Source organism: Equus przewalskii, chromosome 18, assembly GCF_037783145.1.
Source record: "Equus przewalskii isolate Varuska chromosome 18, EquPr2, whole genome shotgun sequence".
In the NCBI taxonomy this organism is placed as follows: Eukaryota; Metazoa; Chordata; class Mammalia; order Perissodactyla; family Equidae; genus Equus; species Equus przewalskii.
In genome coordinates this window covers 41,417,441-41,433,305 of record NC_091848.1, presented here as the reverse complement: position 1 = coordinate 41,433,305, position 15,865 = coordinate 41,417,441, and the positions used below count along the sequence as shown (strand labels likewise).

General features: G+C 42.7%; 1 protein-coding gene across 16 annotated transcripts in view; it reads right to left on the bottom strand.

Moving 5' to 3' along the window:
* The window catches only part of IGSF11 (immunoglobulin superfamily member 11), a 176,064-nt gene that overhangs the window by 64,847 nt on the left and 95,352 nt on the right, over positions 1-15,865 (bottom strand). For 5 of the 16 annotated variants that reach the window (XM_070583859.1, XM_070583861.1, XM_070583863.1 and 2 more), the window contains one exon: positions 10,800-10,937. The exons of 9 other annotated variants lie outside the window; for them this stretch is intronic. The gene's annotated coding sequence lies outside the window, so the exon portion shown is untranslated. Of the gene's footprint in view, positions 1-10,799; positions 10,938-14,892; positions 15,065-15,598; positions 15,737-15,865 lie in introns of those variants that run through there. 2 more of the 16 variants (XM_070583864.1, XM_070583865.1) reach the window with 2 other exon arrangements.

The following is a 15,865-nucleotide window of genomic DNA, read 5'->3' as shown; positions in this document are numbered from 1 at the left end:
AAACTAAAAGACCAGTTAATTTATATATATATATATGAAATCTGTCAAGTTAATAGCCAGGTACTCCATTCATTATTTTAAAGTAAAAGAGGAAAAAGTTTATAAAAGCCACTGATCATAGTACGATCTGTGTCAAATCTCTCCTCTAGTTTTTCTTTACGTTCTTGACTGAGTTAGATACAACTTTACAAGAATCTGCTGTTCCAGCAAATTGACTCTCCAAAAATACTTTCCACAGCTATTTGGCAATCATTAACCTCAGAATCATCTATTAAAAGTTAAAATAAGCATTTCTAAATGCAGCTCCCTTCCTCTCCTGCCACTCTCCTCCTCAGTCGCTGTGCCACACCGTCCAGCCTTGAGGTCCTCCCACGTACCCAACCGTTTCCAACTTCAAGGAAACAGCCTCTTCTTCAAGTCTTTCCCTAATTCCTATTTACCGTCCAGGTGTCAGCTTAGCTACCACTTCCTTAGAGAACCCTTATGAGAAAGGCGCCCCCACTGTGTCTTTCTCATAGTAAGCGGTGCTTCTCAGCACTGATTGAAACATGTTAAATAGATAAGCAAATGAACAAACAAGTGAATAAATATAGTTGTACTGCATTCTCTTTGTAGAAGCTTTTCTGTTCATTTTACTTTATTTTTACTATGCGTTGGCAAGCAGAGCCAGGCAACGATTGGCAAGGATTCCCCCCAAACTGAATGCATGTTCTTACTTATTCTCACAATAAGGACACTCTCCAATAACTTTACCGTGACTCGGGCTATTACCAGGGTCATTACCAGTAAGAAAATGCTTGTGTGTGTGTGTGTGTGTGTGTGTGTGTGTGTGTGTCTGTGCATATACATATATATATATGGAGAGAGAGACAGAGCGAGCTTCCTAACAAAAAAGCACCACAGATAACATTGCCTTACAAGCAGAATATTACAAAACTCAAATTATTTGCAATGGGTCAATTGAGGATTTAAAAAATATTAGATGCACTATATATTTTTACACGTGGAAAAGGATACATGTTGAATAGGGCATCCCTAAAGAGGGGCATATGACCTACTTCTGCAAAATGGGTTTTGCCTTCTCCTGTGGGACTGGGGAAAGCTGATGCCCTGTCGGGGGAGGGTGGCGGGGGACAGGATAACATCCCTGTGCGCCTGCAGCCTCTCAGGTTTCTACTCCTTCCTTCCCCAGGTCTTCTGCCTGCCCCGGGCCTCCAGGGATTGTCACAGCCAGAGAAGCAACATGGGAAAAGAAGATCCAGCTGCCTGAAAACCTAATGGAAGAGGACCCTTCTATGAAGAGGCTCCTAATATTGAATAAAAAAGAGAGTACAGATGGGGCAGGAAGCCAGCTGAGTTTCTTTCAAGGAAATGAATGAAACACAGAACAAAAATCTGCAACAAAATTATGCTTTTGAGGTTGTGTCAAGAAGGGACTCTAATTAATGTTAGATAATTTTTCATAATTAAAAAAATTTAAACAAAGCAGAGCATTAGCTTTTCTTACCCCTCAATAACTTCAGGAGGTATTAAGTAAAGGTGCTAAACCTGTGCTGCCCATATTCCAAAGGGCTTCTTACCAAACTACACCATCGCGTCAAAACCGCCCAGAGTACTTATTTAGCTACCCGCTTTTAAGTGACACTTGAAAAACGAACACCATCACGCTTTCCAAAAATAGAGCAAATCAGCTTTGTTTTACTTGTCAGAGCAGGCACAGAGCATCCACCCACTGCTTGCTTCTTTAACTGCTAGAGTGGTAGAGGTATAGAAATAAATAGAGAATAAAACTGATACAGAGACAATTCATCTCACGCACACGATGCAAATAGCAATGGCTTCTACCCTACTGATTAATGAGTAATTTTTCATTATTTACTCTGTGCCCATCATGGGCTAGAATTCAAGAGAAAGCAAGAAAAATATGGGGTGCATGGCCCATACTTCTAAGAAGCTTATCATCTAGTTGAAGAAAAAAAAACTACTGGCCATAGAACAAAAATGAAGGAACAAACAGCACTATGTAACTAAACACTAAATGGTAAGGTAAGTTTTTTTAAACCAAGACCATTTTGAATTTGAAAATAAAGAAAGGTTTTTACAAGGCATTTACACGATCTGGGCTGAACCCTGAAAATGGATAGGATTTAGACTGGCAAAAAAGAGGAGGGGGACAGTCCACGTCTGAAGGTGAGGAGGAGAGACAGAAGCAAAGAGCCAGCGGTTGGGTGGGAGGCTGAGAAGGCATCTGGCAGACGTGAGGCTGAGGAGACTGGCCGGTCTCCTGAGAGGCTCAGGCTGGAGACCAGTGAAAACACGGGGTGGAACCAGGCTCTGAAGAATCTGGATGTCCAGGCCGCGTACTGCAAACAGCCATGAGAGACATCCCCACTGAAAGCACCAAGATTCGAGAGGCAGTGCCGGAAAGGAGCTAGTGTGACAGGTACCACTGCAAAGCACACACCCAGGTGGGCAAGGAACTGGAGTTGACATCTGTGTGACTGAACTGAATTTCCGTTTTGAGGCGCCCATTCTACTGAAGGACGAAAACTAAATTTCAGTCAGTTCAGGAAAACCTCAATCAAGTTCTGGGTTCCTCTTTCTCAAGGGCTGCTTCCAGAGGATCACAAAACGCTAGCCTGGGGTGGGGGTGCGGGGACAGGACGGGTGGAGGTCATCACTCGCCCTTACCCCTGCAAACATCGGAAGCTCTTTCAGCAGCTGGTCTCCCCAGAGCCTTCCCTCGTCCTCCTCCTCCCCGTCAAGCCTGCTCCTAGTCCGGCGCTCTGGGCTACATTCTGCCCCTCTGGGCACACAGGCATCTCCTGGCTGCCCCCTAAGTTCTCCTTGCCATAACAATTGGCAAAGCTATCTCAGGTCCGTCTAACTAGAAGCCATCTCTACTCTTCTCCAGCTCCACTCCCTACTTTTCTGAGGACAGGAAGAACTGATTTGGAATCTTCCAGATCAATTCCCTTTACGCCTAGAACTTGACTCCTAAACTTGAAAAGTCAGGCACTTGACTCTTTTGTGGTATGGGATATGCTGGGTTTATCTTTTCCTTAAAAAATAAGCTGGATTGCCAAATTGGAAAAAAATTTTAAAAAGGGCAAGTACAATAGGAAACAATAGGGAGGGATACTGGTTAATGTCTCAAACGTTATCACATCAAACCAAGGAGGAGGAAAAGAAGACCTGAACCAGGGGATCTTGGGGAAAAGAGGATAAATAAGTAAGTTTATTGATATGAAAAGGAAAAGCTGGCAGGAATGCCTGACAGAAGCCGAGGATACCAACTAGGAGAGGAAATAAAATCACACCAGGGTTTCCAGCCTTTGAGATTAGGAAAGTGATGGCATTCTCAAAACAGAAGCCAGTTCAGAGTGGAAAGGTTCTGAATTTGGTTTTGAATTACATTCACACAGGCTCTTCTGGTTCAAGGTGACGATCGAAAATACCAGCAGAAGGATGCGAGACTTACTCTAGGAGTTGGGACTGCTCAGTTGTTTCTCAATATATTCATTATTACAGTTTTCTGATAGTATCAGATTTCAAATAACTATACAGTTTAAAGAGAAAGCACAACTGATCTTTTACAAGTTTTCAAAATCTTCAACCACTATAATCTGCCTTTCCATTCACACTTCTCTACTAAATGGCCTCTTCTTTTGTAGGAATAGGTACAGAGGTTACTCATTCTCTGAAAAAAAAATATCGAGCTGAAAAAGAGACCAAGAATAATGCTGTGGTGTCTCTGCAGGATTTGGGCGGCTGAAGCAGAATGGGTCACAATAAAGCTGACAAAATGAACACCAGTCCCAGCTGCTTGCACCCTACCAAGGCCTGGGGCGAACTCTGGCGGTCCTGGGACTGATAGATGTACCTGCTGCCACCTCACTCGCTCACTCTCGGCCCAGACAATAACCTGAAGAAACAAGGAAGAGTCCATTATAGCACTGAAGAGCAAAAGGCAATGGGATGACTGAAGCCTACGACAGGCACTCCTGGCATACGGTATCAACAGGGGCAGAGGGCAGAGAGATTTCACGTCACAAACGATTAGGTCAGCGTCAGTCAGATTAGCACACTTCAGGGAGTGAAAATCCAGTAACAGAAAATAAATACCTAAAGGAAAACACTTTAGGGTTATGTGTGTATGTGAAAACTAGAACGTTAAAAATTCAGGATCATGCCGGGCCACGTGATTGATCTTAATTCGGAGATATATTTCCTCATTTCAATAACACTGATTATCCTAAAAAGAAGTGATTGTAGGGGCTAGCCTGGTGGCATAGTGGTTAAGTTCACATGCTCTGTTTGGTGGCCCGGGGTTCGCAGGTTTGGATCCTGGATGTGGACCTAGCACTGCTCGTCAAGCCACGCTGTGTCGGCATCACCACGCTATGTCGGCATCCCACATAAAATAGAGGAAGGTTGGCACAGATATCAGCTCAGGTACAATCTTCCTCAAGCAAAAAGATGAAGACTAGCAACAGATGTTAGCTCAGGGCCAATCTTCCTCACCAAATAAATAAATAAGTGACTGGAATAAAAATGGAAATTAAAAGATGTGAAAGTATAATTGGTGGATGAAAGAAACGTATTCCTTCCCCACTCACAACCTTTTCAAGCCTTCCCTCGCACTTGAACATTTTAGTGTATAAACAAAGAATGAAGAATGGCAGGTTTAAGATAACATAGTCCCCAAATTATATTTAAATCTATTCAATAAGAAGATATTTAATCAAAACCACCTAAAACTCAAATTACTATTCCTGTACAGTGAAGACAAATATTAGAACACAAAGCACTTCTATCTTTAAGGAGAAACTCCCCAGTCCATGGGAGCAGGAAGAGGGAATTCAGTGTCTGCTTTGTTTTAGGGTTTCTTCCCACTAAATTGTGATCTTGCCTTGAGACTTTTGGGGTTATGCCTATCCTTCTCTCCAGTCCCAAATGGCTAGGACTAAATGGCCCATTATTCCTGTAGAGTCTAGAAACAAGGATCTGAATGCCTGACTCCTCATGGTCCTGTAATCTAAAAACCCAGGAAAAAGGCACAATCTCTTTAATTACATATTTGCTAAAATATAAGGTTTAAATGTATCCAAATCGAAAACAGTAAACTATATTTACTCTCATTCACATATCACATTACCCCCTTACCATTCTGTACTTTTTCTGTTTCCCTAACATACTATACATTATACTTATTATACTTAATGTTTACTGTCTGTCTCTCCCTGTTGAAATGGAGGGTCTGTGAGGACAAGGATCTTCTTCTTCTTCTTTTTTTTTTTTTTTTTGGTGAGGAAGATTAGCCCTGAGCTAACATCTGCCACCAATCCTCCTCATTTTGCTGAGGAAGATTGGCCCTGAGCTAACATCTGTGCCCATCTTCCTCTATTTTATATGTGGGACGCCTGCCACAGCATGGCTTGACAAGCGGTGCATAGGTCCACACCCAGGATCTGAACTGGTGAACCCCAGGCCGCCAAGGCAGAGTGCACAAACTTAATTATTATACCACCAGGCCAGCCCCTCAAATTTTTTATATCAAAGAATATTCACTCAATAAATAGCTGCTGAATGGATGGATTTGCATAGCCTGTGAAAATCTTGACATCCTATAAACTTGTCATTTTGAAGCAACAAAATCCTTGTGCCAGAAACAAAATACAGGTCCAGGGCTGGACAGCTATATCCTGGTCATCCTGGGCAGATACCATTACTGAATCTGTAAAACCTATACCTTAATGCTTGGGAGGTATAATTCAAAGACAAATGGAACAATTTCAGATATGTAGACCAGGGTGTCACTGTCATCAACTAAAAGCAAATTAAAGAGTTCAGTAACCACTGGAGAACTAAAATATGGACACCTTTAATAAAAAATTAACACCTTCTTAAAGCAGACTTGGGAAGAGGCATAGGTCATGCCACAAATGAATAAAGAGCTGGGGTCAGTGACCTTGAGGTGATGCTAGGACCTAGGTAATGACGCACGACCCTGAGAAAGACATCACGATCTGCTCTCCCTGGCTGTTTCCACTGGGAATGTGGATACCAATTCCCTCCATTTTAATTTCTCCTTTTCTTTCTGCTCTTACTGCTCACTCTCAGTCTCTCATTCCCGTGCTTTGTTCTCCCTGCTGCTGTCTCACGCAGGACCTCTCTCCCAGGCATATGCTCCACCCGGCAGGAGCAGAACTTGTCACATGCAGAGAGACAAGCAGTCCTCTCCTGCCCACCAGCAAGTGCCAAGCTCAGCAGTGGCCTGGCATCCATAAATGAGTCCTGATCTGAATAGAGTAGAGCACGGACAGCCCCTAGAATTAACTGTTCCCTGTATACAGCACCGGGCACGCACCCAGAAGCTGAACACATTCAATGCCTCCAGCATAAATCCCCTCGAAACTGGAGAAAACGATTTTGTCTGTCAACTGCCTGAGCCTGGTGGAATTCAGCGATACCAGGGCCCTGACAGAAGATGAAACAAAGGAATGAAATAAAGACCCAACTCATTCCTTTAAGCAGGCTCGTCTGTCTGGGTTCCCAAAGAACTGGTGCCACACAATCCGACATTCGAAACAGGATGGGCCATCGCGATCTCTAAAGTTTCTTCCACTTCTAAAGGCCTGTGGTTCAATTACCACCAACTTTTCAGCATCCACTATATTATAGAAAAAATATGCTGAGCACTGTAAGGACTATTGATAAAAATATAAGAGACAACAGCTGTAGAAAATAATTAGGAGAGTGAAGGATTGAGTTGGACCTTGAAGGATTTAGGACTTAGATTGAGAATCAAGGGGGTTTTCAGACAAGAGCAATGGCATGCACAGAGAAGTAATAGCAGAGATGAACACGGCACACTGTTGAGACAGGAAAGACCCTAGACTACCTAAATAGGGCTCATGCACTAGAGCTACAGATGACAATGTGGGTCAGTCTCCCATCAGGGGACCTTGAATGCCAGGATAAGAAGTTTGGGCATTGTGGGTGAGGCTGAGCCTTTACAAAAAGCATCTGAATAAAAAAGAGACAGAGAAGTGATATTTCATTAAAATGTATCTGGTGGCCACAGGTAGGTTGAATTCGAGTAGAGAATGACTTTAGAAAGATCAGTTGGAAAAATAATGCAGTAGTTGAGTTATTGGTAATGAGAATCACTACTAGTATATTGGCAATTGCAATGAACACAAGAGGGCAGAGAGGCAGACAGAACAGGAAGAACTGTCAGCCCTCAAGGGAAGCCCCTCCCGGGATGTGGACTGACACCCTCATCCCAAGTGGGTGTGTGGGGGGCATGGCAGTTCTATCCGAGGGGTCTCACAATGGGTCAGCACATCGTGGTGACGGTACCTAATCCCTTCTTCAATACCCAAACCACATTCGTGTGACTGGCCTCCGAAAAGAGAGGTTTGCGCATCTCTGATTAACGCCTTCTCCTTTAAACTCTCTTCCTCCTTTTCCCCATTCCTTCCTTCCACCCAGCTCAGTGTCAAAAGTCTGAGAGAGGTTTCCACCACAACCACCACACCACAGAGCCCATCTCCTCTCGTTCGTTTCACAATCTTTCTTCTCTATCACCTTTTGAGTTAACCTCATTAGAAACATATTTATCAAGATACCTCGTTACCATGGTGATAAGAAGGCAACATTACAGACAGGAGAAAAAATAGCCCTCTTCTTTTACTAGCTTAAAGATTTCTCACTTTCCATCAGTTTACCTAAAAGATTAGGCCATTAATCTCCAGTCTCCCAAAATAAGCCTGCAAATAGCTCAGCCCTCCTTCCAAGACCAATATATAGCCCAAGCCTCATCCTAATTGCTCTAATTACATGAAGAACATAATGGGATACAGCAGCAGATGGCTACAGATTAAATTTGACGGAGAAGAAATTCTCCTCTCTCTCTCACTGAAGAAAGTTTGCCTTGCAAAAGGAAAATTAAATCATTTTGTTCACAAAACCAAATATATGTTTTTAAAAATGCTATCCCACTTTTCAATCTTCTTCAATAGCACCTTTCCTTAAAAACAGAAAATTCACTCATTTCATGTAGGTTTCTGTTACTATATATAACAGAGATAAATTTGTACCCCTGCTGAACAAAAGCTGTGCTCATAGAAAGCTGTTTGTCAGGAGCTTACATAATACATCATATACTGCCACAAATGCGCTCTATAATCTCAAAGACATGCTCTACCAAATATAGAATTGGGGGGGTGTCTTTAATTTGGGCGTAACAACAAAAAGCCTCTATTCAAACCATCGTTAGCCCCAGCTTTTCACAAGGGATGGAGTGTTGACCTTCCAACCACTATATTAATACTCATTGTCTCTAACTCAAGGTCCAAAAACGAAGTCGATATCTTCCCCTTAAAAATAAGGTGGTTTTCTGGGGCTGGCACAGTGGCATATTGTTAAGTTCGCCAGCTCCACTTTGGCAGCCTGGGGTTCGCGGGTTCAGATCCTGGGTGCAGACCTACACACCACTCATCAAGCCATGCTGTGGCAGCATTCCACATACAAAATAGAGGAAGACTGGCACACATGTTAGCTCAGCGATGATCATCTTCAAGCAAAATAGGAAGATTGGCAACAGATGTTAGCTTAGGGCCAGTCTTCCTCACCAAAAAACAAAACAAAACAAAGAATGGTGCTCCTCAAACTTTAAAAAAAAAAAAGTTTCTCTCAACTTCTTTTTTTTCTGGCTAGTGGTAACATCAGGCTCAAACCTTGGAGCTGTCTTTTCAAACTCCTCATGCTATTGTCTGTACTATCAAATAGTATCTTGCATAAAGAAAGTCTTGTATACAGGAAGCCGCAAAATCTCCATCACCTACCTCCCAATACCTCAAAGGAGACATCTACCACTGCTGCCATAATCTGGGCTCCAAGGAAGTCCCCGTACCCCTACACTGAGAGCAAGAAAGGGGGACAGAACCGCTACTGGTGAAACTAGAGACAGAAACAAACTTTTCCCTCTAGTCTGAAGATGGAGGAGATTCTGAAAGCTAGATATAGGCAACAGCCCTTTCCCAAAGTTGCGAGTCTCTCGCTTCATTTCTACAATCAGTTCTATCCAGATCATTAATGTGTCTCAAAGTTCCCACTGCCAGGGCAGTCCATGCTGGACCAGGAGGGATGTGAAAATCGTAGGAGAGTCCATACTTTTTTTTTCCTACAGTTGTAACACTCCAATGTCAGTATCAGAAATTTCTATTCTCTGTAGAAAAAAACAACAGTTACTGAATTTCCACAGCTGCTCTGATGTATCACTGCACAGCCCCTAACTGTTAAAAGAAAAATTAAGGAACGTTTGTCTTCATGCTCCTATTTCTCAAAAGCAGACATTTGGGTAACATGAAGTGAATATATGGGGTATGTGACCACCGCTCCAGTACTGTTAAGGGTCGAATATTCTTTCACATATCAATTTCTGTTAATAAATGAAGTCGGTCTGCTTAGACCTCTAAGTCAGTCACCTTAATACTTGACTTGTATTTTTGTTACACTTTATTCTGATATTTCTTTGTCCATCTTCATAATGACTCAATCTGAGAAACACATGAAGAATTAAACACTGAAAAGAGAAAAATGATACAGAAAACATTTTGAAATGCCCTATTTTCTTGAGTTAAGTGTTTAAAGGTAGCTGAAAACTTGTTTTCCAAGAATCAAATCCATTTCCCATTTTTTGTGGCATGTGGGGGAAGCAGAAAAACTATCAGGACAATGGTAGGCAACATTGTCACCTCAAGGATCATTTGACCCTGTTTACAGACGGCCCGTGCTTCACCCTTGGCCCCCATGTCATGTCCTCTCCCTTCTCACAAACCTAACTGGAGCTCTTATGTTCTCTCTTCCACTCCTTTTGATAAAGCCCACTCCCCAATATGGGAACTGATAAGCTCATTCACTAACAAAATTATCAATTAACATTCGCAGAACACAACGGTTTGAAGTTTAACAAGATATATAAAGCTTTATGACAAATAAATTTCTCTTAAAGGATATGGGACAAGGAAAAGAAGAGCAAAGATTTTTATCATCCAGACATGAATTTACACAAAAACTCTTTCCAAAAGAAAAATTAACGACCCTCTATTAACTCAGTTTGTTTCCCTGATAAAAGCCCCTTGTCTCACCTTCTTAATATCTTCATTGAAAAGCCTCTGCTGAAGATGACTCAACAGCTTCCTTCATTTGTTATTCAACCAACCCATAATAATAGCCATATTATATTAATCCACATAGGCGAGGTTATGCCTTGATAGCAAATTAACTCTGAAATTTCAGCAGCTTTACACAAAGTGTGTTTCTTGCTCTTTTGGGCACAATGTCCTCTATGGATCCAGAAGCTTTCTTCCAAATGGTGACTCATGGACCCACTCTAGTACATCTTGTGATTCTGTCATCTCAACACGTGGGTCTCCACCATCCACATGGCAGAGAGCTTCGGCTCATAAATGACACCTACCTATCACCTCCACTTATAGTCTATCAGTCAGAATAAGCACGTGGCCCCAACCTAAGTGCAAGGAAGGCAGGAAAACACAGCCTCGGCCTGGCTCTGAAGAGGGAAATAAAACAGGACTAGGTGAACACGTAGCCTTGTCTCTGTCACAGCGAGGTGCTGACTATATACCTAATTAACTACCATGCACCTGGAAGTCTTTATATATATTAACATCTTTAATATCCACGGCCACTCCATAAGATAGGTATTATAATTATTATCCCATTTTAAAAACAAGGAAACTGAGGTCCAAAGAAGTTAAGTAACTTACCTAAACTAGGAAGTGGCCTAGCTGGGATTCACATGCAAGCAATGGGCTCCAGAATATATTACATCATTTTGCTTCGCAAATGTGCAGAACATGGCGCTGGGCACTGTTGAGGATATCGGGCTTCAAATATCTGTAGGGCTGTCACATGAAAAAAGGATTTGGATGTGTTCTATAAGTCTTGAGAGGATAAAATAAGAGGTAGTAATGAGAGAAAAATTTAAGTGAAAAACAGACTCAGAGAGATTAAGTAAGTTGACGAGGATATTATGTACAGGCAGGATTTAAACCCAAAGCAATCTGGCCTCGGAGCCTAAGCAATCTTCCACTGCACCTCACTGCTAGTCAATTTAGAGAGTGCGGGTACAAATCTCTGTCTACAAATCACACGGGCAAGAAATGTCATTTCGATCTTTTCATTTTTTTCTGGGACTAAACTTAATTTTGGTTGTGAGCCCTATTTGGCTGGGAGGCAGAAACTTAATCTTTGCATTTTTGCTCTGAGGTCTTAGGGAGAAATCCACTCTCCTCTCGGAGAAGCTTCACCAAACCTTCCCAGGGGTTTCTTTTGAGCCCAATGCCAACCGCTAGGCCCTCTCGACTCCCTTTCGGACTGTCCTTCCTCAGCTAGTCTACAAAATCTTTTTTCCTGACTTTCCCAAATTTGGTTTTATAGACAGACCCAGACTTCAAATTTCTGAAATTCAAAAACCAGACACTTGCCTCTTCTCTGCATTCTGCTGAGGTGTCTCTTCCCTCCCCTGATAACTAGCAAAGGGAAACTGTCAGAGGGCAGCAGGAAGTACCAGAACGGAAAGCACACTGGTTAATACATCACTATATCACCTGTACGTAAAGGACGTCTTCTGACAATAAAGCTGCTGAGAATGAAATAAGCTGCATGAGGCAGCTGGTTCAAGAAGTATTCACGGAGCCAAATATAGAGGTTTAACGGGTCTATTTGGAAGGGGCAGGGACTGAATGGGCCAAGAATGTTTTATCTTAATGGATAGAAGAACAAAAGAAAGAAAAACAAAAAAACAGACAAACCTATCACGTCAAGGAAGCCAGAACAGAATGGCTGATTTTCTACCCATTTTCAACTGGAAGAGGGTAGGAAGGGACAGGTTACCATAAATCTCAATACTGACAAGAGGATAATTAAGGAAAATATGTACAGATCATAAAGGAATAGAATGAGAACACCTAAGAACAGGATTTCCTAAGATCCTCTGAAATGAGATCAAGTTTGTCCTCCTTGCTGAGAAAGAGGAGGGAATGGTAGGGAAAAGGTGAAGGTGTGGAAGATTATCCAAAAAATTCTGAGCTGCAAGAACTCTGTCACCGCCCCTCAGTGACACCCTGATTCTGCTCTAAACCCCCGGAGCCTCCAGGAGAGAGAAGGCAGGGCATGCCGAGCAAGAAGACAGAAAGCCGCTGGAGCCCAGACGTCAACATTCACCCGTTTTACAGCCTAGGAAATACATCCTGACTTTTCTCATAATTTTCTCTCAACTTTTGTCTGAGAGCTAATGATAAAATAATAACAATAATAATAATAAATTACTTTGAAGTACCCCCAGAGACTTCAGAAGATATGCTGAGCCACATTAAAATGCAGCTTGGAGTTATGTAAAGTATCACATGAAAATTTAAGACCCTTCAACATTCAATCTTATTTAATTTCAAAGCAGTATTTCAAACCAGAAGGCACTAAGGGAATTGAGAGAGAAAAGGGAGATAACAATATTCTACCTCTATTAAGGGGAGAATTGAGGTGGGGGGTGGGTCTATTGAACATCTGTAATAACAGCTTCATTTGTGATACATTATAAATTTCTGTCCCTCTGTCACAATGCAAGGACAAAGGACCATTTCTTTGTTGTTTCCTACATTATTACTATCAGTTAAAATTAAGATGAAAAGCTACATTTCTGGCTCTGACCTCCCTTAAGCCCTAGGCGTATACATCGAATTGCTTGCTGGTTTTCCCTCCCCTTGGATCACATTCCACAAGCAGAACAAATTCAATTTGTCCAAAACTTTTCCCCAAATCTGATGTTCTTCTTTTATTCTCCATCCCAATGCACCCAAGACAAGAATCTAGGAGATTCATCCTGGACACACTTCATCCTTTAAGATGAAAGAATCACAGATTTTACCTCCTAAATTACTCAGTTGGTCTCCTCGTCTTTATCCCTTCCTCCACCTGCTCTATCAGTTCAGGCCACCGTCGTCTCTCCTCTGAACCCCCCGCACCAGCCTCCTGGCACATCTCTCCCCTTCTCATCCTGTCTCCTGACAAGCCATTCTGCGCACTAGCCCCAGAGGGATGCTTCTAAAGCGCAAATGTGCTCATGCCACACCCCACAACACAGCCTTACGATGATTAGACTCCATTCTCTGTGAGGTCTAAACCAAGTTTCTTAGCATGGCAAAAACGCTTCCATAAGTCAGCCATTAATAGCGTCACTTTCCACCAACGGCCACATCACACAATCGCTCCAATTAAGCAACATGAACAACTCGAAGTTGCAATCCCCATGCTGCTTTACACTTTTTTGTCTTTCCTGTGCCTGGAATGTCCTTTCCCTCTTCAACAAGCCACAGTTCAAAACTCCATTCCTTCAGGAACTCTTCCCTGGCTCTTTGCCGCCCCTTCTCCTCTCCCTTCAGGATGGAGTGCCCTCCTTCTCTACTTGCACAGCACAGCAGCCCTGCCTCTCCAGCACCATCAAGCTCTAGGGAAATGTCTGTGTGTCTGCGTTACTCACTGGACTGTGACAGCTCACGGCTGTGGTCCTCTCCTCCACTCACAGTGCCCGGTGCCCAACGACATTTTCTTCATTAAGTGCCTCAATTTCTACTTGATGCTATTTGTAACATTTTCTTCTAGTTTTCAATACAGGTACAAGTGAGGGGTTTACGATAAGTAAGATTTTGTATGCTCGATTTAACAGGAAAATGGCAAGGAGCCTTTACTGACATCTTCCCCAGGTCAGCAGAGCACCACGCCATCACTTTCACATGATATTTAATGTCTAAAACAGCCAGGTAAGTTAAGTAGTGGCAGTATCCTGTTTCTGCAGAGAAGGAAACACCAGCTCAGAGAGGATAATAAATTCTCCCAAGGTTATATAGCTGGGAAGTGGATACATCAATATTGAACGACAGGGTCTATGCGAACTCAATAGTGCTTCTCACATAAGAGAGAGAACACAGAAATTAAATGGAAAGAAAAGGCAATACAAAGAATAAAAGAAGAGAAATTTTTCTACATTCTCCTCCATTCTCACAGTTTTCTCCACATTTCTCAGCAGAATAGGGGACTCTGGGTAATGGAGTCATTCTAAGATCATGGCTGTTACTTACTACACCATGTCAATAAAAGTTCAGGTTAGCAGGTTCAATAAACTTAAGTATTAATTAGTGTCATTCCTCTAGATATCCATCTACTAAATTTCTAACCTTGCGAACCATCTCACAAACATGTGGACCAGGAAAACACGTGTAGAGGCTGTTCTAAATACAGCTCAGAGAACTAACCTTCCTAACGGCACTTGCACATTTTGGTGTATGACAGATATTACAAAGACGCTCAAGGCTCTGCTCTGCAAACAGAACACACAATGGAACACCTACTGGGAAAAGCTGAGTGTGAGGGTTATTTCATGTGCTTGTCCCAGAGGATGAGGATTCCCCTCCTTCAGGAAAGGGGTGAGGACAAGCTACCTCTCACACCATACCCATACACCCTAGGTTTGGGACGTTCTGGGGCAAGCTGTGGGTACTGAGGACTATGGGCTCAGTATATGAGTCATGGCTGCAAGCTCAGGGGAAAGGACTAGAACAAGTCCAATGGCCCTGGACTTCCACTTCCACAAGTCCTGCCTGGTAACATGGCCTCATAAAACTACGTTTGGCCCACTCGGTGGAGGTAATCCAGCCCCAATAAAGATTGCATTGGCTGCTAAACAACATTTGGAGTTCATCACCCAGGAAACTAAAAGAGCTACAATTCAGGGACACCAGGCAGAGAGCCCAACAACAGCAGCCTTGAAAAAGACAAAGAAGAAAAAATGTAGCAGCAACTCACTGGACATGTGACTTGAGACTCTTGGCAGCCTGCCTTGCGGGGCTGGACAGCCTGTGGGCAGAGAATTCACATCATCTTCTCTGCTGCCAGAGGCCAAGAAGGCCCAGACAGAGGAATACCAACTCAGATCCTTCATCAAGCTAATAATCAATGAGATCTCCCCGAGGGGAACAATGAATGAATAACCATGACTCTCATCTCTTTTACACACACATGTGACTTATCAGCATGACGCTAACTGGGCTGTACGACTTCTACAACCTGAAAGTTCTGTAATATATTAATTGGCTATCAAATATGCAACCAATGCAAGGTTTCTCACCTGGTAGGCAGATTGCTCAACAAAACTCTGAAGCAACAACAAAGAACAGAGTCCAGCTTAACAAGTCAACCAATATTAATGGGGCGTGAATTGAGACACTGGACAAAGAGCAGCTAATACAAAGATGGGTAAGATGTCTTTGAGGAAGCTACAGTCTACCGGGGAGGAAATGAAAGCACAGAGAACGTCAATATAATATGGTAGTCACATAGTATGTATATGACAGTGTATGAAGATCACCAGCCAGAGTCAAAAGACCGAAAGCAGGGTAAGCAAACATCAACCCCTGTGAGGACCAAAGGGAAGAGTTAAAAAAACAACCCTAGAAATCACCTTGTCTGGATTTTTTAATGAGGACACAAGTTAGAAAGGGGTATGACTTACCCAGAGTCATGCAGTCAATCAGCAGCAAAGCCTGGGCTAGAACTCAGATCTCCAGCACTTTCCACCATGGCAGAATACTGTCCCAAAATCACAGAAAATGGGGCAATTTCTAGGCTTCTGAAGCTGAGAGAATACAACCTTCAAAAGTAGGTGCAAAAGACACACTGACTAAGGAAATATGAACGGGGATGGAGGGAGGGGTATGAGGGCTGGATGTCCTCAAGGGTGGGAGACCCAGAAAACAGAATGGCATCTGCGTGTCATGTC